This window comes from Podarcis raffonei, chromosome 4 (assembly GCF_027172205.1).
Source record: "Podarcis raffonei isolate rPodRaf1 chromosome 4, rPodRaf1.pri, whole genome shotgun sequence".
NCBI lineage: Eukaryota > Metazoa > Chordata > Lepidosauria > Squamata > Lacertidae > Podarcis > Podarcis raffonei.
This window is the reverse complement of record NC_070605.1, coordinates 101,388,265-101,411,879: the sequence shown is the minus strand read 5'-3', so window position 1 is coordinate 101,411,879 and position 23,615 is coordinate 101,388,265. Positions and strand designations below refer to the sequence as shown.

Here is a 23,615-nt window from a genome sequence, read left to right as displayed (position 1 = left end):
TCTATTTTTTTTATAAATAAATAAAGTGAAAGAAATGGGGAATTGTCACAAGGGAGAAGGATTTCTCCATATTTGGGGGGTGGGGTCTTATCAGTACAAACAGTGGTATTTGCCTCTGTCTCCTTCCTTTTAAAATGTGGCTTGGCCACAGATGCAAACACCAGACATGTATATCGCCATATTGTGGACGATGATTGGTATCTTGACGAAACAGGGTTGTGCCCGCAATAGCCTCTCAAACGTCCAGATAGTGCCTAGAAATTCTGAGGGCCTGGCCCTTAAAATGGTTAATTCTGTTTATTCCATAAATTGGTAGTTTCGCATTCCTGTTACTGCGAGATACAAATGTTTGGGAATTGTAAGCTTCTAGATAGCTTCCTAGGCAAGCTGATAACTCCCTACTGCAAGTGTCAATGTGTGAGATTGGCAGAAGCTTATCTGTGTTGATTTCCTGCCAAGTCTCTGTTAGCCTTTCACTGTTTGGTGGAAAATCCAAACGGCAGAAGTGAACTGCATTGGTGGGAAACGGATGGGAAGCCCAAATACCGGATGGTGTTTTGACTTTGGTGGGAAACTGGTGTGTTGCCTAAACACCAAATTTGGCTTGTGTAACCTGAATAACAGCAGGTGCTTTACTGAAGAGTATATAAGCCCTCATAGCACACCTGCTTAACGGGAAGCCCACTTAGCCTTTGGCCAACATTAGGGCCACACTTTGTCCGTCAGGAGTCCTTATACATTGTTACACAAAGGGAGCTCTCCGGCCAACGCAGAGGGGGGAAAAATTGTCAGTTTGGGCTTTTATTCTCTCTATCTTCATCCTATGAATTAATTTGTTAAAGAGCAAAGGTATTCTTTATTTTCTATCTGAATCCAAAAGAGCCATTTCCCTTCTGTAAATGCAACGTGATCCTGCTTTTAGAAGCAGAGTAGTCTCCCATGATGCTCCAGAATGCACTTCATTATTCATAATGCTTTGAATAAGGCCCTGTTGAGGGAACTAGGTGGTGGCCATGTTCTCAAAAATATGTAGAACTCCTCCCGCTCCTTGTAAAACTCAGCGAAATTGCGACCCCACTTTCCTGGCCTGCATATAGGTCCATAGAAGTGAGTTGGCATTTTGGGTGCAGTAGAAATTATCAGGGCTAGGAACTATTGGCACAGCCTGTCCTCTCCTTTGGAGCACAAGTAGTCTCTGTGAGTGCCCTGAAATGGGTGTACATTTCAGCAAATGACATCAGCATGTTGTGCTGTGCATGTGAGCTTCACCGGGGATGAATTAAACAGTCTATCACAGTTCCTGAGGTAAGGCCAGGAGAGGGACAGAAAATGAGTCAACTGAGCCAGATTGGGAATTCCTTTGAATTCACATGGGAAAAGGCTTATCATTTAGGGATAAGATCATGGCCACTGGTCCCATCACCTCCTGCCAAATAGAAGGGGAAGAAATGGAGGCAGTGAGAGATTTTACTTTCTTGGGCTCCATGATCACTGCAGATGGTGACAGCAGTCACGAAATTAAAAGACACCTGCTTCTTGGGAGAAAAGCGATGACAAACCTAGACAGCATCTTAAAAAGCAGAGACATCACCTTGCCGACAAAGTTAAAGCTATGGTTTTCCCAGTAGTGATGTATGAAACTGAGAACTGGACCATAAAGAAGGCTGATCGCTGAAGAATTGATGCTTTTGAATTATGGTGCTGGAGGACACTCTTGAGAGTCCCATGGACTGCAAGAAGATCAAACCTATCCATTCTTAAGGAAATCAACCCTGAGTGATTACTGGAAGGACAGATCCTGAAGCTGAGGCTCCAATCCTTTGGTCACCTCATGAGAACAGAAGACTCCCTGGAAAAGACCCTGATGTTGGGAAAGATGGAGGGCACAAGGAGAAGGGGCGACAGAGGACGGGGAGCTGCGCAGCTTTACCGGTGGCCTCCCCTTTCTCTGCAGGCCCTTGCATGGACTGCAAGAAGATCAAACCTATCCATTCTGAAGGAAATCAGCCCTGAGTGCTCACTGGAAGGACAGATCCTGAACACAGCTGTCTTTCCCATACGGCTTACTGGTTCGTTGCGCCAGGGTGCGAGCCTCTCAGGGGCACCCCAGCAAGTGGGGGACCTGCACGGCTTTGCCGGCGGCCTCCCCTTTCCCTGCACGCACGCCAACTGCGCCCCATCAAACATATGGCTGGCAGGCATGTAGCTTCCTTCCCAAGCCGTGGGAGGAGAGTGATCCCCGCAGAGGCTTACGATGGAAGCTGCGCCCCGCTAACTATATGGCTGGTGGGTGCGCAGCTTCCCTCCCAAGCCTCTGCAGGGATTGCTCTCCCTCAGCAGCATGGGGGAGAGTTGCGCACACACACCCCATGGCTGGCAGTGTGCAGCTTCCACCCCCCCATCCATGGTAATTTGGGGGCACTGAGCGGATATTTACACCCCGGCGCTGCATCTGCTAAAGACGGCCCAGATCCTGAAGCTGAGGCTCCAATACTTTGGCCACCTCATAAGAAGACTCCCTGGAAGAGACTCTGAAGATGGAGGGCACAAGCAGAAGGGGACGACAGAAGACGAAGTGGTTGGACAGTGTTCTCGAAGCTACCAGCATGAGTTTGACCAAACTGTGGGAGGCAGTGGAAGATAGGAGTGCCTGGCGTGCTCTGGTCCATGGGGTCACGAAGAGTCGGACACTGCTAAACGATAAACAACAATATTTTGAAGAGCAAAAAAGAGGACACTTTTGCCGACTACTACTTTTAACAATGGATCGCTATTATGACTCTACCCATGAAAAAGCGGACATATGGCAACCCTTTTTAAATGACAATTAAAAGTTCAGGAAAGGGTTTTAGATTCTTTACAGTTGGGGTCCCAACATAACTCCCAAGTCTACAGTCTTACTTTGCATATCTTTCATGGTGATGCTTCTTTAAACTAAGGAACGACTTCAATAAAAGGTAAAGGACCCCTGACTGTTAGGTCCAGTCGCGGACGATTCTGGGATTGTGGCACTCATCTCGCTTTATTGGCCGAGGGAGCCGGCGTACAGCTTCTGGGTCATGTGGCCAGCATGACTAAGCCGCTTCTGGCAAACCAGAGCAGCGTATGGAAACGCCGTTTGCTTTCCCACCGGAGCAGTACCTATTTATCTACTTGCACTTTGACGTGCTTTCGAACTGCTAGGTTGGCAGGAGTTGGGACCGAGCAACGGGAGCTCACCACATCGCGGGGATTCGAACCTTGACCTTCTGATCGGCAAGACCTAGGCTCTGTGGTTTAACCCACAGTGCCACCCGAGTCCTAACTTCAATGGTGATGCTGTAAGTCCCTACCAAACTCAAATATTTGATTAGAGGACAAAATCTATATTTGTTTCCCCCCCAAAGCCAGTGCTACTTTATGTGCTGTTTACACCATGAGGAGTGAAGGGAAAGGATAGCAGCGGGGGGGGAACTTCCTTGAAAGTTTCTAGTCAGATCAACATAAGTATGCCAGCATCTCGCCTGCCACAAATTCAGTTTGGATCAATCTCTTTTGAGTACATATCTACAGTGGCACAGATGGAAAGACAGAAAGAGTGCAACATTCTTTTGTAGTTATATACCCATGCAAATCGTTAGTTGTTACTGAACTCCAACAGTGAACTCCCAAGGACACAACAGCCAGCTCTAAAAGCTGTTGATGTTGGGGAGCTTCTTGTTTCTATAGTTGATCCCCTTTAAGTGTTGCTGAAGTATTTTTTTTTTCCTGCAATTTGCTGCAAGAAGAATTATCACCGAAATTCTTAATATAAGCACTTGATATAAAACTACAGTACTCAGCCACAACCTTAGCCATGGCCAAGATCTTCCTATAAAGTTTATTCATGAATGAGCCCCATTTAGCAAAGGTTCTCAGCCATGCTAATTAAGATTTGCTGTATATAGGTTCCGCCCACTTCATTGCCTTTTGATTGGGACATAGCCTCTCTTAAGTGCCCTGGTGTCAATTTTTGTTCCCGCAAAGGGAGGGGGGTTACTTAGGATTTGACTCCATTTTTAAAAATTTTTTTAAAAGATATTTATTGAGTTTTTCCACCTTTATACATTAAAAATTCAAAAAGAAAAAACAAAAAAGTTAAAAACACATAAGGTTTACAATCCTTATTTTCAATAACATATTTCCCTGACTTCCCCACACCTCCCCTTCTTATATTCCAATTCAAATTGTTAATTCAACAAGTTCTTGTCCCCAATTTTTGACCTTTTTATATTTAATTCATTTAAAAAAACAAACCAATTTTAACTTATAAACATCAGTATTTAAACATCAGTGCTCATTCTTAAAACTTTTATCTAAAGTCGACCCAAATTCCCTTCCACGAATTCCCCAATTTTCATACTAATAACAAAACAAAATAAAAAAACAGATTATTATTCTGCACCCTTTGGATTCCCAAACCCCACCCCACCCCTTTCCCAGTTTCAATCCCCAACAAATGTCCATCAGTCTTAGTCTACTATCAGCCTGGAGACCTCACGTCCGAGGCTCTTAATTCTCTCTCAATTCCTCTCTGCCGGTTTTTTTGGTAGTCCTTAATATTAAACACCAGATCTCGGAGAAGCTCTATCCCGATAGGGTCCATATTTCTTCCAGCCAGACCTCCATACTTAAAAGTGGAGCCTGAATCTTGTTTCTTACTCCTTTTAAGTCCAAATGTCCCAAAAGCTCCAGCTTTCACCTTAATCAAATTTGTAATCTGTAGGTCTTCAGATCTCCACATAAGGAGATCTCTCCATTCTTCAATCTTCAATTCAAAACAGATTTTCATCATCCAGTACTTATTTTCCTTTATAGCCATCATGTCAGGCCTCTGGCTCTCCTTTGTCATCTGCAACATTACATCTCCTCCTTCCTTTTCCTCAGAAACAACATATATCTCTTTCTCCACACTCTCAAATCTTTCAAATTTCTCTTCTTGTCCAGCTGCATGGACTTCATGAGTCAAGTCCTTATCAAATTCAATGGATTTGTTTACTGTTAAGTCCAGAGTTGCAACAGGATTTGACTCCATTTTTAAATGGGATGAATATTAGAGTAAAATTGTTCTCTTTTTTGCTATAAAAGTGAGAAGAAAACTTAAGAATGGGGAAAAGCCAATAGTTCGAATCACACTGGGTCGGTTATTTGTCACTCTTACATCACAGCATTGCTATAATTAGTCAGGGCTGGCTCAAGACATTTTGTTGCCCAAAATGAAGGACAATATGGCACCCTTCTCCAGGGCCCATACTGGGAAAATATCTTTCACTGCCCTTGAGGGCAGCAGGCTAGCAAAGTGGCACAGGGCAGGCCACAGGGCACTCACAGCTCTGTCCCCTCCCCACCCCTCAACTTCTGCCGCCTAAGGCAGCTGCTTCACTCTGCCTCATCATAGGGCTGGGCCTGCTTGCCATGTTTTTCTCAAAGGATACTCAAGGCAGCTATTACAACAAGAACTATATGTTAACCACTCTGGACGCTTGAAATCACAGCACAAGTGCTATATTATTTATTCACCATAATGTAAAGCTGATCGACTGAAGGTCATGTTTAAAAAAAGAAAAGAACCACTACAGAGTCAACAAATACATTGCAATAAATGCAAAATCCTGCTGATGTGAGCAATCTCTGAAAAGGGTATTTATATGCAATCTTGACTCTTATGTGAGTAGGAAAATCAAAATGGCAGGGGCAGGGAACAGCAACTTAAACTCCAGTTTCTTCCACATCAATGCTCACATTCTTGCCACAGTGTGGCTTAAGTTTCCCTCACAACCCCTTGATCACCTTCCATGAAGAAAGGGAACGCAATGAGGGCTGGGTGCATTGTTTGGGGCAGAAGGGAAAGCCAAGTAGGTGGGTGGGTGCCCCAAGAAACGCAGGCAGGGAAAGAGGAAGCAGACCTGGAATGATTCAGTGTGTGTCTTCACAGAGGTTCAGAGGAGGACAAAGGATACAAATGAATGAACTATAGATTCAGGGTGATGATGGATGAATCAGGGAACCAGGCAGAGGGCCTTCTCGGTAGTGGCACCTGCCCTATGGAATGCCCTTCCATCAGATGTCAAGGAAATAAACAACTACAGTGGTACCTTGGGTTACAGACACTTCAGGTTACAGATGCTTCACGTTACAGACTCCGCTAACCCGGAAGTAGTACCTCAGGTTAAGAACTTCAGGATGAGAACAGAAATCATGCAGCGGTGGCAGCGGGAAGCCCCATTAGCTAAAGTGGTACCTCAGGTTAAGAACAGTTTCAGATTTAGAACGGACCTCTAGAACGAATTAAGTTCTTAAGCCAAGGTACCACTGTACCTGACTTTTAGAAAACATCTGAAGGTTTCAAGAAGTTTTTAATGTTCGATGTTTTATCATGTTTTTAACATTCTATTGGGAGCCGCCCAGAGTGGCAGGGTATAAATAAATTGTTCTTGTTTCTCCTCTTCCTCAACAGTTTGCTCTATGTATAGATATAGACATAGATCTGCATGGAAATTCTAAGCATTTTTGTGCTTATTTTTATACATTTTAAAGCGGGGGAATGGACAGAGAAGTGTGAATTTCAAAGGCTATCTATGTTTTGATTTGTGTATTGGTTTGGGGAATGTAAATTAGACCCTATCTGCAATATACATTCAAATCCCAATGGCCATCTGTCATGGATGCTTTAGTTGTGATTCCTGCATTGCAGGGGATTGGACTACATGCCCTTTGAGGTCTACAGTTCTGTATGATTCTATCATACCACTGCTGCTGTTCAAGTGAACCAGCATGTGTGAACTAGCCGTACAGCTAAGTGTACAAATTATTATTATTATTATTAAAATGTATTTATTAACTGCTTATTTAATGATCTATTTTGATGTATACTTTCAAGTCCCTTTAGGAATTCTGGCTACAGTCATAAGTAAACTAACTTGGAAGCATATCTCACTAAATTAGTGGGGTTTATTTCTAAGTACACATGGTTAGTATCAGTTTGTTCCTCTTATATACTAAGCCTGTGAGTTAGGTATGCATTGCATGCTAATAAAATTATGAAATTATAGTGATACTGAAACTGTGTTCATAAAATTAATGCAAATGTTCGTTGGTTTAGTTTAATTGTTGTCAAATATTTGGCTTAATCATACTCCTGCCTATTGGGAGTCTTAAAACAAAAAGATGTTCATATCTTGAACAGATCACATTTCTTCTTTGGGCAGGGGGAGATAATTGGCAGTAAAACAATTAAATATTATTTACAGTATGACTGGAAGAATGTCAATAGTAGTATCACCTGCAAGAGGCTGGGGTGATATGCTCTTCCTTGCTTTGTCCTAATGAAAATACCCATGCTCATCTCATACAGTGTTCATTTGCTTTTGTATGAGTAAGGTAGTCATTAATATTCATTATCTAACACATATTAATAAGGGTGCTTACACATGAATATTTATAAACTTAGCTTGTACTAAACCATTAAAAGGCATTATTCAACCATGCAATTTTGATGGAGACATGTTGGAGATAATGCGGTATTAAGACATGCATAATACGTTAAGATACTGTACTTCATTTTTATTTAGTCTTGGTAAAACATGAAGATGTACCCCATAGTAAAAATAATAACAAGAACAACAGATGCTAGTAAGTTAAAAGGAGAAGATGGAGGGAACTTAAGAGGCCGTATTTGCCTTTTAAAAATTATTATAATTTGTTACTCAGTTGGAGTGAGTGAGTGAGAGCTGTCTTGGATGCATGTTCAAGTAGAAAACTATATCTCCCCAACACAGACCTTGCTGTCTGTGGTCATGTCTACCCTGTAGACTGATTACTGCATTGCACAAAAATGTATTTATTTAAGGAATTTCTATGCTGCCATTCAAGGCAAAGCTCTCCCAAGGAGGCTTACAAATGTAGACTCTGAGAACTGGAAAGTCATCTAGTGGTCTTCTAGTCCAACACAGTGTGCTAAGTGCAGGATCTGTAATGTGGGGTGCAGCTAGAGCAGTCCCGCCTCTGCTTGAAGACCTCTAGTGAGAGAGATCTTATCACCTTCCAAGACAATCTGTTCCAATGTCAGCTAGCTCTTACTGTTATGAAGTTTCTAGGAACGTTACATGAAATCTGCTTCCTGCAACTTCCATTCATTAGTTACAGAGGGGAAGGGCCACAGCTTAGTGGTAGAGCATCTGTCTTGAATGTAGAAGGTCCCAGGTTCAACCCACGGCATCTTCAGGTAGGGCTGGGAGAGATGCCCTGCCAGAAATGCTTGGATAGCCACTGCCCATACATGTAGACAATACTGAGCTAGAGCGACCAGTTGTGATTCAGTATAAGGCAGCTTCTTCCTGTGCGCCTAGTTCTAATCCTGCTTGCTGGAGCAACAGAGAATGTCTACTCAGAAGAGCCTTCTGGATCAAGCCAATGGCCTGTTTCCAGCAACTGGCATTCAGAAACATATTTTATCTTCTATGCGAAAGGCCATCATATTTGAAGACGGCAATCATGCCTCCCCTTAATCTTCTCTTCTCCAAGCTAAGGGTACCTGACTCTTTCAAGCATTCCCCATAGGATGTGGTTTCTGAACCTGATTGCCCTCCGGACACATTTTTTTACAATACACACAAAGCAATCCAATCACCAAACTAAAAATGGCTGCAGTTTAAGAGCTTAGCACAGAACTCCTCGTAAAATACAGATTGAAACAAGTTTCCAAGGTCCAATTAAAGTTAACAAACTGGGGGCGTTTGAGAGAGAATCCCAGAGATAAAGGAAAAGCACCTGTCTCTAGTGCCCACCAATCTCATGGACCTTGACAGTGGGCCAGCAAGCAGAATCCTCAGTCCCAGGAAGGTTCATATGAGTGCAGGCCCTTTTGTAAAAGCTAGATGCCTATCAGCATCTATCAGCAGGTAAAGAGGAACCTTCCTTGTTAGCCTCCCACCCTGCTTAGACACCAATCGCTGTTATTAAGGCTTTAGCATTTTAACAAAAGCTGGACATGCTTAGGTTGGATTAGAGATGGATAATTCTACATGTAGCACCTGTTTTCTGTTCCAGCTATGGCATATTCCTCCAATATTCCTCAGATGAAAATAGGGACCTTCTATTCTACATCAGTTTACACACACACCCCTGCGCCCCATATACATGCACTGTTGATGGAATATGGAAAAAAGACGGGGCTGGCTGAGCTGCCCTAACCATGAGGCTTCCATCAGCCTGCCTTGGGTCTCAGAGAAAGCACCCGCTCCGGGTGTTTACAAGGCAGCACTTCCATGCCAGCAACAGAGTCGATGAGCTCAGCAGCAGCAGCAGCTGATGCACCTTGCCCTCCTCTTCCTGCAAGTCCCTATGTGCCACCAGACTTTGATAATCTTTTGTAGTATTGCACCTTGAGCACGGCCAAAGTTTGGTGTCCCCAAATGAATCTTCTCAGTGATGGCTCTTTTCAATTTTGCCCCCCTCAACTTGGCCCCCTATGCTGGGGAACTACCTGAACCTAAATCCAGCACTGTATGCAAGGAGAGTGCCCCCCGCTTTTCCATTTGGGAACTGTTGGAAGATATGAAATCCAAAGTGTGCTTAAGCACTGTCTTGAACTGGTTGCAAACTAAATCCATGCTTAAAGCTTTTCTTGAAATGAAACCTGACTGAACATCCTTGCCAAATTACTCTGCATGATAAGAGGGCTCTGAAGGAAGAACCAATAACATCCAAAATACATCATTACTGAAACACCTGCTACTTTTGCTGAAAAGGCAACGCCACTTCTTTCAAATAAACAGCTCGATATATATTTGCGAAATTATACTGTATGAACCACAATGTAATAGGACTCATAATTTGTATCTTTCTAGAATGAACCATAAAATGCTATGTTTTACTAACTACGAGACCCAATAATTTCTCCTCCTGATTGTACTTTGCTGTATTACAGGGACTTCTGGAATAAACATAACATGTTACACATTTTTCCCCTGGTTATCAGTTAGATTTATTAGAAATGAACACACCGAATGAATATTTAGAATGTTCCTGTTATGAGTATGCTAATGTTCCCAAAGTGAGAACTTCTATAAAGCTATGCTTCTCAAAAGAGAACTTAAAGAGGAGAAAAGCCCCTCATCCTAGCTTTTCTACTGTAAGATTAATAACACAGCAATCTGGCTTTTGATCTGCAATTGTATTATCTGTTGTTAATTTAACTCTAATTCACATCATTTATTCTCATTATCTTAGATACTTTTAATGCCACTCTAAGCATTTCCATTGTTAACATTGTGTTTTAACAGTATTAGGATTTGAATTTCAATCATGATTTCTGCTATAATGTAACTTGTACCCTAAATGAGAATAATTTTGCAAGACTGACTAGAGTTAAAAAAAAAAGCCCCACAAAAAACCCTTAGGGTCTGTTTCACTAAATACATATTCATGCTCATGCATAATTAAAAATAACTTTTTCCATTGTGAACTGCAACTCCATTTTATATCTGCTAAATGCACAAACATGTATCAAAAAATCCACCCTATGTCAGCCTGTTATAGAGTCTCCCAAAGCCAGTTTTGTGAAATTTAATAAAGTCAAGACAGTGGGCAGCTGGCAGCATTCTATACTGAAATAGAGACTCATATTTCAAGTTGGTTCTTTTACTCCTTAAAATACGCGTGCCTCCCATATATATCCCATTGTTCCTCCAAGGGGCTCAAGGCAGTGCTCATGCTCCCCACCCACTGTCCTGCCACACCCTCCATTTTATCCTCATGACCACTCTGTGAAGAAACATATGCTAAGTATGAGTGATTTCTTGTCAGGGACTGGCTGGATGGTGGGAGGCACCAGCTGAGGAACCCCCAAGGAAAACCCCACAGGAGGAAGGCTCAGAGCCAGAGCGTTTGTGGTGGGACACCAAGGAGAGGTCAGAGGAAGAAGATTAGGAGGAGGGGCTGGATGCTGAAGGGCTAACAAGGTTTCGTGAGCAGGGCGAACCTGTGACAGGGAGCAGTTCAGACTCTGAGGCTGAAGCAGAGCGGGGAAGGTCAAGAGACTGCTGAAGCATCCCAGGAGTCGTCTTCTCCAGCTGCAAGAAGCTCTCCTCCCCACCTGGTCTCCAAGACCATGAAGAGCAGAACAGAGACCAGAGCAGTTTGAGGCTGCTTGGGAAACATCTGAGAGAGGATGAGTCTTAGAAAGAGAAGGCAGGGAGCTCCAGTCCTAGGAACTGCTCTATGGGGCAAAACCTACTGAGAAGTGTTGCTGAGTTGTATGCCATTTCCTTGAATAAAGAGTTGACTTCATTGACAGCTGACTCTGACTCTTCGTGCTGACCTGCATCTGATTCCAGCCCTGACATTTGTTCACAATCACCCGGTGAGCTTCATGACGGATCAGATATTAGAACCAGGTCTCCCCTTCACTAGTCCACTACACTACTCCAGCCCAATGGCTATCATAAATATCCCGAGCTTTAGGTATACAGTCGTACCTTGAAAGTCGAACAGAATCAGTTCCAGAAGTCTGTTTGACTTCCAAAACATTTGGAAACCAAAGCACAGCCTCTGACTGGCTGCAGGAAGCTCCTGCAGCCAATAGGAAGCCACGGAAGCCCCATCGGACATTCGGCTTCCAAAGAACGTTCACAAACAGGAACACTCACTTCCGGGTTTGTGGCATTTGGGAACCAAAACGTCCAACTACCAAGGCGTTTGGGATCTAAGGCACAACTGTACTTGGCAAAGCGTATCTTCACAGGATATCAGTACTCACCTCTCAAGTGATTTGCCCAAGGGTGTGTCCTGTGTGTCTCAGCAGCTGGCTCTGCCATCTGTACCTCTTGTGGAGTCACTTTTCAGAGTTCTGCTTCCGGGTTTTGTTGCTGGGAAGTGACCATGTCATTAAAGAGATACTTCCCTCATAATGTTCCTCAAAATGTTTGTAGAGCCATCACAAGGAACAGAGCTGTGGGGGATAAGGAAGAATGAGGAACAGAATCCTTTGTATCAGGGATGGGGAGCTTGTGGCCCTCCAGATGTTGGTGGACTCTAACCTTCATCAGCATGGTCAAAGATAATGGATCTGTAAAAGTCCAGCAACATCCGCATTTCCCCCATTCCTGCCTTATATGCTATTCTATGGAGATGTGGAAGAAAAGGAGCTTGCTGTCCCTTCATATTCTGGCAGCATTTCTTCAACAGGTGTCAATCTCAAAAAATAAAGCTGGGTATCACTCACCCCCCCCCCCAAAATGACAAAGATTTGAGTTATCCTGAACCATGCAGGAATCAACAGCTTGAAAGTCTCACTATTGAAAAAACTTGAGAGCCCCCTAATCAAAATACGATATAAATTACTGGAAAATGTTTCAGACATAAACATATCTCCTTTAAGCGAGAAAAAATGTTTTAAAAGAACATACAGAGCTCTAACCCTTTAGAGAAATTAATAAATCAATCTCTTTTAGCCTCTGACTGTTAAATTAATATCTACTAATTATCTCTTGCTAGGGAATCTTTGATCTTCTTTGGGTCAAGCTTAAGTTAAGGAGGGTCACAGCAGTGAATAATTCCTTTAACTGATGACAAATATCCATCAGAGTCATTGGAAAATTAGATTTTCCCCTCTGCCAGCTGGACTACTTTTCTTTTCTCACCAGGTAAGCACTCCTCTCCATTCTGAAAGCTTACAAAATGAGATACTGTCAGGTTGTGTCAAAATATATTATATCCTTACCACCCTGTTGTAATGATGTACTCAGTGCATGGACCGTTTGATGAGCAGGCCTGTCAGGGTCTGCATGACAGAAGCAGCTCAGGTGGCAGGTGGGTCGCTGTTGCTGACAGGCATGGTGACAAGAGGCAAGGCAACTGGGAAGTTGGCATGGTGCAAACACACTGTCAGGACCCCCTAACTGGCTCCGCTGGTGTGTTTGCCCTCCACCAACTTCCTTGCCACCTCACCTCTCGCCCTGCTGCTAAGCAACAGCAGCCCTCCTGCCACAGAGGTACCATAAGTGGCTCCACCCCGCTCAGCAAGCCACTTTGGTAGGAGGACGTACATGTTAATATCGTACACCAGTCTATTTTGAGACAGGGGTGGGTTGCTAATGAATACGATGATAATGAATAAATATATATTCATTTAGGTGCACCTAGGCTGCCTTTTGGGTGCTGCCCACAGGGTACCACATATGAGGAATGGCCCAAACTGTACAGTTGCTTACACATAACAAACCTATCCATTTCTTTTTCTTCATAGAATCATAGAATCATAGAGTTGGAAGAGCCCACAAGGGCCATCGAGTCCAACCCCCTGCCAAGCAGGAAACACCATCAGAGCACTCCTGACATATGGTTGTCAAGCCTCTGCTTAAAGACCTCCAAAGAAGGAGACTCCACCACACTCCTTGGCAGCAAATTCCACTGTCGAACAGCTCTTACTGTCAGGAAGTTCTTCCTAATGTTTAGGTGGAATCTTCTTTCTTGTAGTTTGGATCCATTGCTCCGTGTCCGCTTCTCTGGAGCAGCAGAAAACAACCTTTCTCCCTCCTCTATGTGACATCCTTTTATATATTTGAACATGGCTATCATATCACCCCTTAGCCTCCTCTTCTCCAGGCTAAACATGCCCAGCTCCCTTAGCCGTTCCTCATAAGGAACCAGTGATTTAAGGGACAGAAACAATTTCCATGGATTCCTGAAAAACATTAATAAATAGATATTTGATCTTCTGTCTTCCTTTGTCTCATTATCATCTGATGCACAGAAATACCAAGAGTTTTGTCACTGCAAGCTTCTGAAATGTTGGCTTAATGTAAACAGGATTCTGTAATGTTACTTTCAGGATGACCAAATTTTGATTAGATTATTTACTCCTGACTTGCTAACTGGATAAAATGTAGACAAGTCATTTCTACAATCACAGATTTACTTTTGGCTAGCCTGATTTCCACTACTTTCAACTTTTGCTTCTCTGTTATTAAACAGGGAAGCGGGAGCCATGAACCAACATTGACATAGCTGTAAAAATGTTTGGGGAGGTTGCAGAAAGAAATGGTTTTATATTTCTGACACCTTCTGAGACACTTTTTTTCTTTTTCTTTTTTTTAAGAATGATGAAGAAGAGAGTGGTAGCGATAAGATTTATTAGATCATTTTCACTCCACTGACAATGCCTTATATGTGGTTAAAATACAGATAAAGGAACCCTATGCATAATGTAAAGCAGAAGTCCAATAAATAAAACAAAAGCTCCACCAAGAGTATGAATGCAGCAATTTGAAATTTTAGGGAAAAGCTCTGTTAACAAAAGGAAGTTGATTAAGGTTCATTAAAGTGATGTCACGCAGTAATAAGTCTCAGAGACACAGACCAGCATGTAGGTAAATGTGGTGAGAGGGTAGACGGTGTTATTTGCTTCCGTGTAGGAGTTCTGTACGAGAGATCTTCCTGTAGTAAATGAGGTGGCAAATGATATCCAGAATAATGACTTTGGAATAGCTCTGAGCTGCTATCCCAATAAAAGATAACATAGACAACTGTATCTGCAATATAGGCTGGAGATTTCTGCATGTTCATTCTGTGCAAATGCTATGAATATTCTTGTATTTTTTTATATACTGCAGATGCTACCATACACATGGTTGAGACAGGGCAGCGACAGAGCAAAAACAGGTCGCCCGATTGCTCAGAACAGAGATAAAGTTTGATCCAGAAAGCTTTCTAAGGATCCAAGGAAATGATATCATCTGATTTGATCTGGTATTTTGGTGGAAGACCCCAGCAGGGGTGCCAACTTGAATGAATAATTGGGGGGGGGGCATGTAAGCCCTGCTCCACATAACCAATCACATGACACAACACACACCATTTGAATGTCAATGGCCATCAACTGGGGGGCACTCATTTTTGGGGGGAGGGGGCTAAGAAAGTTGGCTCCTATGGACCCCAACAACTAAATTTGGGATCATTGATGCTTGAAACCATCACGTGTAATGTACTTAGAGTGGGGAAGCCTCTGGAAACCAGAGCCCTATGGAGATAGGCCTAGAATTTCAACTTTAACAATTGCCTGAGCTGTTGACGGGATTGAAAGAGTTTGGATTGATTCAAACCATTTATTGAAAATACGTTTAGTCTTTAGGATGGAAATCACCTCCAAAAAACAAGCAGTGTTGAAAACTTCAGGACTGAATTGCTTCTAATTAGTACATAATTATTTTAGCTATTCTTTTCCCAGCCCCTTCAGATAGTGATCCTGCAACCTCATCCCTTTTATTTGTTCTAAGATTTGTTATATGCAAAGGAACCTTTTGTTACTAAGGCTGAATCAAATACTATTTGCTTCCTAAGATATATTACTAACTGCTATTAAAGATCTCCTTTCCAGCTGCACAGTAGCTTACCAAACAATGCATAAGGATCTACATACAAATATTATAAAACCATAAATCTGTAGGTCTCATGGCTTCATGACTCGAGTGGGCTCTTAATACATTTATAATATACAGTACTGACATATTCATAATATAATCTTAGACTGAAAATTATAACAAACAAGACTTTGACCTTATAAACTACAGATAGTTGACTGTAGGAAATGGGTCCCCACTATTTTCTTTCACAAATAGTGAAAGAATGTAGGCACACTTATAAACATTACCACTGCAGTCCCCCTATATCTTTTTAAGGAAGAAAACAGTGGGATATTTTTCTTTTAAAGGGCAATGGGAATGTGGCAGGGAGCACAGTCCAAATGCCTCATTGTGGAGAGTTCCTAGAAATCTCATGTATTCTGGCTTGAGTTGTATGATGGAAGAAAGGTGGACTGGAAACACACCAAATAAGCAAGAGAGGTCAGCCATTGTGTGCATCCACCCAGAGTTGATGCTCGAAGTCTAAATGCAAACGGCCATGCCCAATGCTGTCTCCTAGCCTTTGCAAGCCTTTGCACCAGCAGTAGAGTTTAAAGTCCATGTGACAAAAGCATCAAACACAACAGTTGCACTAGCAGAAGCTGGCCGCACAACAGCTGATTCCTGAGCTGTTGCAGCCCTAGTACTCAAACATGTGTGGGTTTATGTGTTTGTCTATACAGACCTTCAAGCTGTGTTGAGAGCCCAGCAAGGAACTTCGCCTGTTCAAAAGCTTTGGCTGAAAATCTCATCCATCATGCACACTTTGAGCTAGGCTCTAAGGCTAGACAAGTACATCAAGGGGCTGAAAGCTCTCAGGCAATGTAGTCATCAGAGATAGTAGTCTGCACAGCCAGACACATACATCAAAGGCTTGTGATGACATCATAATAACAGCAACAACAGAGCTGGAAATTCTAGCCATACCTGAAGCATTTGCTCCCATTGGTTTCATTTATTCTATCACTGGGCATATAGCGGGGCCACTTTTCTTTAAATTAATAATTCTGTTCCTTTGACCAAGAAGAATGAAATTCTAACACGAATATTAGATCAACATGAGCAACTGGGTTTCATGATGACATGGAATAAAATTTGGCTTTGGTTTAACTGCATAAAATACATTGTGGGATTTCACTTCTCTAATGCATAATGGCTGGGAATGAAATAATCCCTTCCTGAGCATGCAAGTTTTCTACTGATTCCTGATTCAGTTTTTGTAAATTCCTCTATGAAATTACTTGATCCACACCTTTTGAACTAACGCATGGAACTCAGCTTGCCACTGGATTTTGCCCTATGCCAAGTGTTGTAAAGCAGTTTGTGGCAGTTAAAGGCTACAATCCACACACAATGGGCTGTGCCCAACCTTTTTGTGTGTGACATAATGCGGTAGGAGGAGGCCTGACAGAGCCTGCTGCAGTTACGGGTAGTCCCCACAAGGTCCTCTGGGGTGGCAGGAATGCTCGCCAAGGCGCACTGCGGCATATTGAGGGGGCCTGGCCCCTTTCTTGAAAATTGGAGGCAGATGGCATCCCTGCTGCAATCCTATACTCACTGAACTCAGTGAGGCTTGCTTCTGAGTAGCTATGTACAGGACTGAATTTCACATATGTCAAAAGACACATTTAAGATTACACAGAGAGAGAGAGAGAGAGAGAGAGAGAGAGAGAGAGAGAGAGATAGGTAAAGGACCCCTGACCGTTCGGGGTTGCGGCGCTCATCTCGCTTTACTGGCTGAGGGAGCTGGTATACAGCATACGGTGTATGTGCCAGCATGACTAAGCAGCTTCTGGTGAAACCAGAGCAGCGCACGGAAACACAGTTTACCTTCCCGCCGGAGTGGTACCTATTAATCTACTTGCACTTTGACGTGCTTCAAACTGCTAGGTTGGCAGGAGCCGCGACTGAGCAACGGGAGCTCACCCCATCAATACATATTCTAAGAAATAATATATGTTTAAATACATTTTGATTTTGTGAAATATATATTTTAAATTCATAGGTGAATGAGAAAACAGGATGGGATTACATGTAGAAATGATTACATGTACTAATCTTTCCCAAATGACTTGAGTCAAATCCATCCGCCCCTATTTAATTTTCCAGGTTTTATCCAAATACTTGGCCTTTTGTGGTTTATTTTATTTTAAAGAAGGTATGATAATAGCTGGTATTCTAAAGTTTGCGGTTGTTCAGGTGTCTTGCAAAATACAAATTTGTCCACTGAACTCATCACACAGAGAGATGATGTTAGAGACCTCACAGCAAGGAGGAATTTTGCACAATTATGGCAGGAGAGCAGGAAGAAGGGGAGGGGAGCAGAGAAGAGAATTCTCACAAAAGCTGGTGCTGCAACCCTGCTATTTATTGCAAGGCAGCATCCAGAGCTATCCTAAGTGCATGCAGTTTGGATTCAGGCTACATCTTCCCCTTTGAATTAAACTGAATCGCCAATAAAACTCTGCTTCGTTGGATTGTGCTTAATTGTGCAAATTTAAGGAAAACGTTACATTTCGATACGCACCATCTAAATCTACTTAATTTACTGACTACAAGCTCCTTGGTGGCTTACCAAGGATAGTAGTTTAATAACTGTAAACGAGAAACCTAATTGGATTTTTTTTTTGGGGGGGGGTGAAGGAAGAATCTCAGGAAACTGGAAGTATTTTGATGTATTTGCATAATGGGTGAACTCCTGTGGGACAGCTAAAGGTCAATTCTGATGTTATTGCCCAGGAAATAGGTAACAAACAGAAAATTTGAAGTCATCTTGAGAAGTGTTCTTTGTCAGTAGTTATCTACCCATGCCCACACTCACTATTAACCAATTTAACTTGTCTCTCTCAAGAGCCACACATAGTCAACACAGACATTGCTCTGTAAAAACTCAGATTTTACAAACATACGCACATGATAATACTTTGAGGGCTCCCCTCCACAAATTGGTCCTGACCTGCTTCATTCATGTCCGACCCCACTGCCCTCTCCAGCAAACCCTTGTATATGAGTGTCCTTTTGTCAATCTACATATTCACAAGATCCAGGTGTATTACTCTCCTTTGCATCTGAAGTAGTGGTCTCTGAGCTTTAATCCACAAATGATTATGCCAAAACAAATTTCCTCTGCCCAGCATCCTTGTCACTGCCTCCTTCAGATGAGGTGCTTGGGTATCAGGGGTCAGCAAACTTTTTCAGCAGGGGGCCGGTCCACTGTCCCTCAGACCTTGTGGGGGGCCGGACTATATTGAGGGGGCGAGAACAAATTCCTATGGCCCATAAATAACTCAGAGATGCATTTTAAATAAAAGCACACATTCTACTATTGTAAAAACACGCTGATTCCTGGACCGTCCGCGGGCTGGATTTAGAAGGTGATTGGGCCGGATCCGGCCCCCAGCCTTAGTTTGTCTACCCATGGGTTATCCGTTTCCATCACCTGAATGTATTAAATGAGAGTCAACAGCCCAGTTTGGGAAAGACAACCATTGGTCATTCCTGGGGGCAGCACTGCCAAAGGTTTGGTCTCATTTGGAGGAGAGAGCATTGGACTCCTATGACATTTTAATATTTATTTTATTCACAAATATATGTATAGCCACTAAGAGGAGGCAAATGTAAACACTAAGCCCACAACGTTATGGAGATCGTGCCTAAAGCCAAAATTGCATATAGTCAAAACACACTGGGTGCAATGGCAGGTGGGATTGCCAAAGTTTCCCCCCCCAGTTGTCCACATTTTCCACACACAATTAAAAAAAATATTGCTTTGCCAAGCACCTAAAGCTGAATGCACACATCTTAAACGTACGTAAGTTGTGGGCTTACTGTATGCACTCCTGCCAAGCTTCTAATGCGCTGTGTCATATCAGATATCCTGAGATGGGCAGTCCAAAATGCTTCTAACTCTCAGCTTTCTTTGTGCTTCTGACTCTCACTGTCTTTGTTCTAAAACTGCTCCTTTTGTTCCAGGTAGGCTGCCCACACATAACAGCTCCTCTCCCCTTTGCTGGGTCTGTCTTACAGTTCCATGCTGTGATAGCTTTCCCATTCAAAACACTCAGTGAGCTTGCCCACTATCAAGAGACATCAACTGCCCATTATGTGTCATTAAGAAACATGAACATTCTTTTGTTAAATCCTAGACTCTGACCAAGCTAGACCTATTCAGTCAGCTGGCAGACAAAAAACCCACAACAATATTGTTGCCAACTCGCTGATTGCTGCCTTCAAAGAGCTTCTGCCATACCTGGCACCTCTGGGTTCATAAAGGCGTTGTGCTTGTTATGTGAGTTTTCTTCTTGCTTCATTTACTCTGCTCTTTCCCCAAAACACAGAAAATTTGCAAGGGCAGAATCTGCGGCAGTGTCCCATCTTGTCAGTACAAGTGGTGTGACTTTATTGTTACACTGCTGCCAATGAAACGTCATAGAATTGTTCAAGCAGTCCCAGCTTGGAAGATGACTCATATGCTTTATGATCTGAGCCCCTGTATTTGATTCCAAGAAAAGGACTGACCTGTTCTCTGCTGTGCTCAAGCCCTCTGCTGCATAGGAATAAAAACAGAGCCCAGCCAGATCAGACCAAATGTCTATTTAGTTGAGCATCCTTGCTTCCACAGTGGCCAATCAGATGCTTTCAGGAGCTCCACAAGCAAGACATGCATGAAGTCCACAGTCCTCTCCCACTGTTGCTTCCCAACAGCTAGTATTCAGAGGCAGACTGCCTCTGGATCTGGAGATTTCATATAGCTCTCGTGACTAAACATGGTAAGTTTGGGTATGTCAAAATCTGTGGCTATTAGCATATCTTGTGGAATCTCTTGTCAATTGATTTTACTGAGGAGGGGAGAAAAGGGTGTCTCCCTGTTCATTTTTTTCCTACTCCAAGGACAATTCAAACTAAGCTTGACTCCTGCGTTGGTCAATGGTCTGCCTAAGACAGAGTTCCATTCCTTCTGAGCTGGTTCATAGTCTGGGGCTGCTTTTGGATTCAGCTTTGATGGCCGGTATTAGGGACGTGGCTGAATCAAACGCTTGGCAAGAGTCAGATTCAGGAGAAGAGGGATTGCCAGTACAAAGAGAGACAGAGTCCAACTCTGGTGACGAAAGATCGCAGAAAGAGCAGGAGGCGGTGGGATCGGGCCCCCTTCACCAAGAGTTTTCCTGAATCAGCTAGAGCAGTAGACACGGACAGCTCACAAGAAGGGGGAGGGGGAGAGAAAGGCGGTAGTGAGAGGGTTGCTATGCAACCAGCAGAGAAACAGAGTGCTGAGAGTTCTTCTTTTGAGGTGGGGGGAATTCCACCCTCCTTCTTCCTGAACCCAGAGTTGAAAGGGTTAAAATGCAATGGAAGTACAAGAGACGAAGGACTGGAATTTGGTGCCCTTCGTGCTGTGAGAGGGGCAAAGACTCAGAGGAACCTCATTTCAAAGAGCGGTAGGCTGGGAGCTCTGGATGTAATTTATAAATAAACGTACCATCAAACTGCCAGAGAGTCATTGATTCGTATCGAGGTTTGCTTGCCTGTCTGAGATCATTACAGCCAGGTAGCTTCAGTGGCTAGAAGAGACGTTTACCAGTTGCAACTGGTGTGATAGCTGAGACCATTCCTGGACCAGGAAAGCTTGGCCACAATAGTTCATGCATTGAGTTATTTCAGGACTGGATTATTGCAATGTGCTCTTTGTGGGGCTTGCTTTGTGCCTGATCCAGAAGCTGCAGTTAGTGCAGAATGCTGCGGCACCATCACTGACGGGAGTGAGGCCCTATCAGCAGATAACACTTCTGCTCAGAGACCTACACTGGTTACTGATTTCTACGGGGCCAAGTTCAAGGTATATAAAACCCTTGGCAGCTTGGGACCATTCTACTTGCCAGGTTGCATTACACTTTATGTGCCCCCTTGACCACTTCAATCTGTAGAATGGGCACTCCTACAGGTGCCACACAATACCAGTTTGTCACCTGAAAGAAATTGATCTTTTAGTGTATCAGCCCCCACCCTTCGGAACTCTCTGCCCTTGGCATCAGGCAGGAGTATTCCATATACTCTTTTCAGTGCGTCATAAAAATGTTTCTGTTTAGGCAAGCCTGTCCAGACATGAAGAAGGTTGATGCGTTTTTTAAGCTGGTTTTTAGCTTAGCACTGATTTTAATAATTTTTGACAATTATAAATAGGTTTTTTAAAAAAAAACAAAAAACACCCGATACATTTTTTTCATAAATAGCTTTGAGGTTCAATTACAATCAAGCGGCATATATATCTTGTGAAATAAATAACTTTTATAAAGCTTTATCATGCCCATTCCCACAGTAAACTCCTCCCTGCATTTTCTAAATGAAAAAAAGAAAAACTCCAAATGCTTTAGCCTTTCCTTTCGGGGAAAGCATTCCAAACCTCTTGGTTTTGATTGCCCTTTTCTGCAGATCACCAGCAGGTGGTATTGCAGCTAACAGCTCAATAGTGGTTAGATGATATAAGGGACTGATAGTGTTTTGCCTGATCCCATAAAGCTGCCAGTTCTAACCTAGCAAGTTTTGCCTGCACAGCTTTATTGCTTAGAGGAACTCATGACAGCACTTCCTGTACTGATAACATCATGGCTTGATATTCCTTAGGCACCCAATCAACGACTTTATCAGCGCCCAGAATACCCAAACAGCTTCCAGGGCATGCACATGTAGCAGGGACAAGTTTATTCTTGCTTATTTTTGTACTTCATTTCTACTCTAGTATATTAAAAAGTATGTAAAAATATATCTAAGTAGTATATAGAAAACTAAAGCAGTGCCAAGATAATGCCAGTCACCTTCACCTGTTTTTCCCCAGGTAGGGAGTTTTTGAAATAAAAAAACAACCAATGAATATTCAAAGGAAAGGTAAAGGTAAAGGACCCCTGACAGTTAAGTCCAGTCGCAGTCGACTCTGGGGTTGCGGTGCTCATCTCACTTTACAGGCCAAGGGAGCCAGCGTTTGCCCGCAGACAGTTTTTCCAGCTCATGTGGCCAGCATGACTAAGCCGCTTCTGGCGAAGCCAGAGCAGCGCACGGAACGCCATCTACCTTCCCGCTGGAGCGGTACCTATATATTTACTTGCACTTTTTGGCGTGCTCTTGAACTGCTAGGTTGGCAGGAGCTGGGACTGAGCAACGGGAGCTCAATCCGTCGTGGGGATTTGAACCGCCAACCTAGCAAGCCCAAGAGGCTCAGTGGTTTAGACCACAGCGCCACCAAAAGAGGCACCCTTCTTCATTTATGCTGTGCAGCAGGAAACACCTTGGGAGAAAACCCCCCAAAAAGGAAATTGTTAAGTTGCTTTTCTGCAACTAGCAAATAATTAACCAAAATAAGGGACTATGTGGCCTTCCGGGTTAGCGCCTCCGGTAATGGCGGAATTCCTCTGATCGGGAGGAATTTGCCTCATGGAAATTCGGGTCTGGCCGCCATCGCGAAGGCGGAGACCCACTAAAAACCACAGGCGGGTTAAGCCTGTGAACCTGGGATTCGGCTGGCACCTTTTGCGCCTCCCCTACTCGCGGGGAAACCCTGTTTTGGGGATCCGGAGCGACGTGGGGTGAGCGGCGCGGTGCTTCGAATTGACTGCTTCTTCCACGGAGCGAAGCCGCATAGCTGTTGCCGGAGAGTGCTGACGTTTTCCTGTGGACAATTTGATCTTAAAGCAACTACCCACGAGTAGAGTGGAGAATTGGATTTTTAAACATCCTAATTTGGTGTTGAACGGAGGAGGTCCAAAACAGGAAGTCCACCTTCCCCTTTTGTAAATAGACTGAAGCAATGAGGATGCAACCTGAAGTCGCGGAAAGCCCATTGTAAAGGACTAAATTTCCATCGGCAAAAAATACTTAACCCCCCTTGGTGGCAGGAGAAGAGGGGGGAAAGTTTTGGACTGAATATACCTGCAGGAGAGAGCGAATAGAATCAAAATACCACCGCTCCGATCCTGGAAACGGGCTGCCAGCAGGACTGACGTGCTTTAGAATGCTCATTGACCGTGATTAGAATGTTCACTGACAGCTAGTTAAATAAGAGAAATATATTGTTTCCATTGTCTCTGTTTGCGCTTAAAAAGGAGTTAAAGTAACTGAAAATTGAAACTAAACTTATTGTTTGAACTGTGTTTAAAAGGACCAATACAAATAGAAACTGTTTCCCTCTAGAGGAAGCCTTTGAAA

The 23,615-nt window shown here is 43.2% G+C and overlaps 1 long non-coding RNA gene across 9 annotated transcripts in view; it reads right to left on the bottom strand.

The window, feature by feature from the left end:
• The window catches only part of LOC128411997 (uncharacterized), a 171,540-nt gene that overhangs the window by 120,397 nt on the left and 27,528 nt on the right, over positions 1 to 23,615 (bottom strand). For 8 of the 9 annotated variants that reach the window (XR_008330005.1, XR_008330001.1, XR_008330000.1 and 5 more), the window contains exon 2: positions 11,777 to 11,968. This is a non-coding gene — a long non-coding RNA (uncharacterized LOC128411997). Of the gene's footprint in view, positions 1 to 11,776; positions 11,969 to 16,104; positions 16,288 to 23,615 lie in introns of those variants that run through there. The other variant, XR_008329999.1, reaches the window with a different exon arrangement.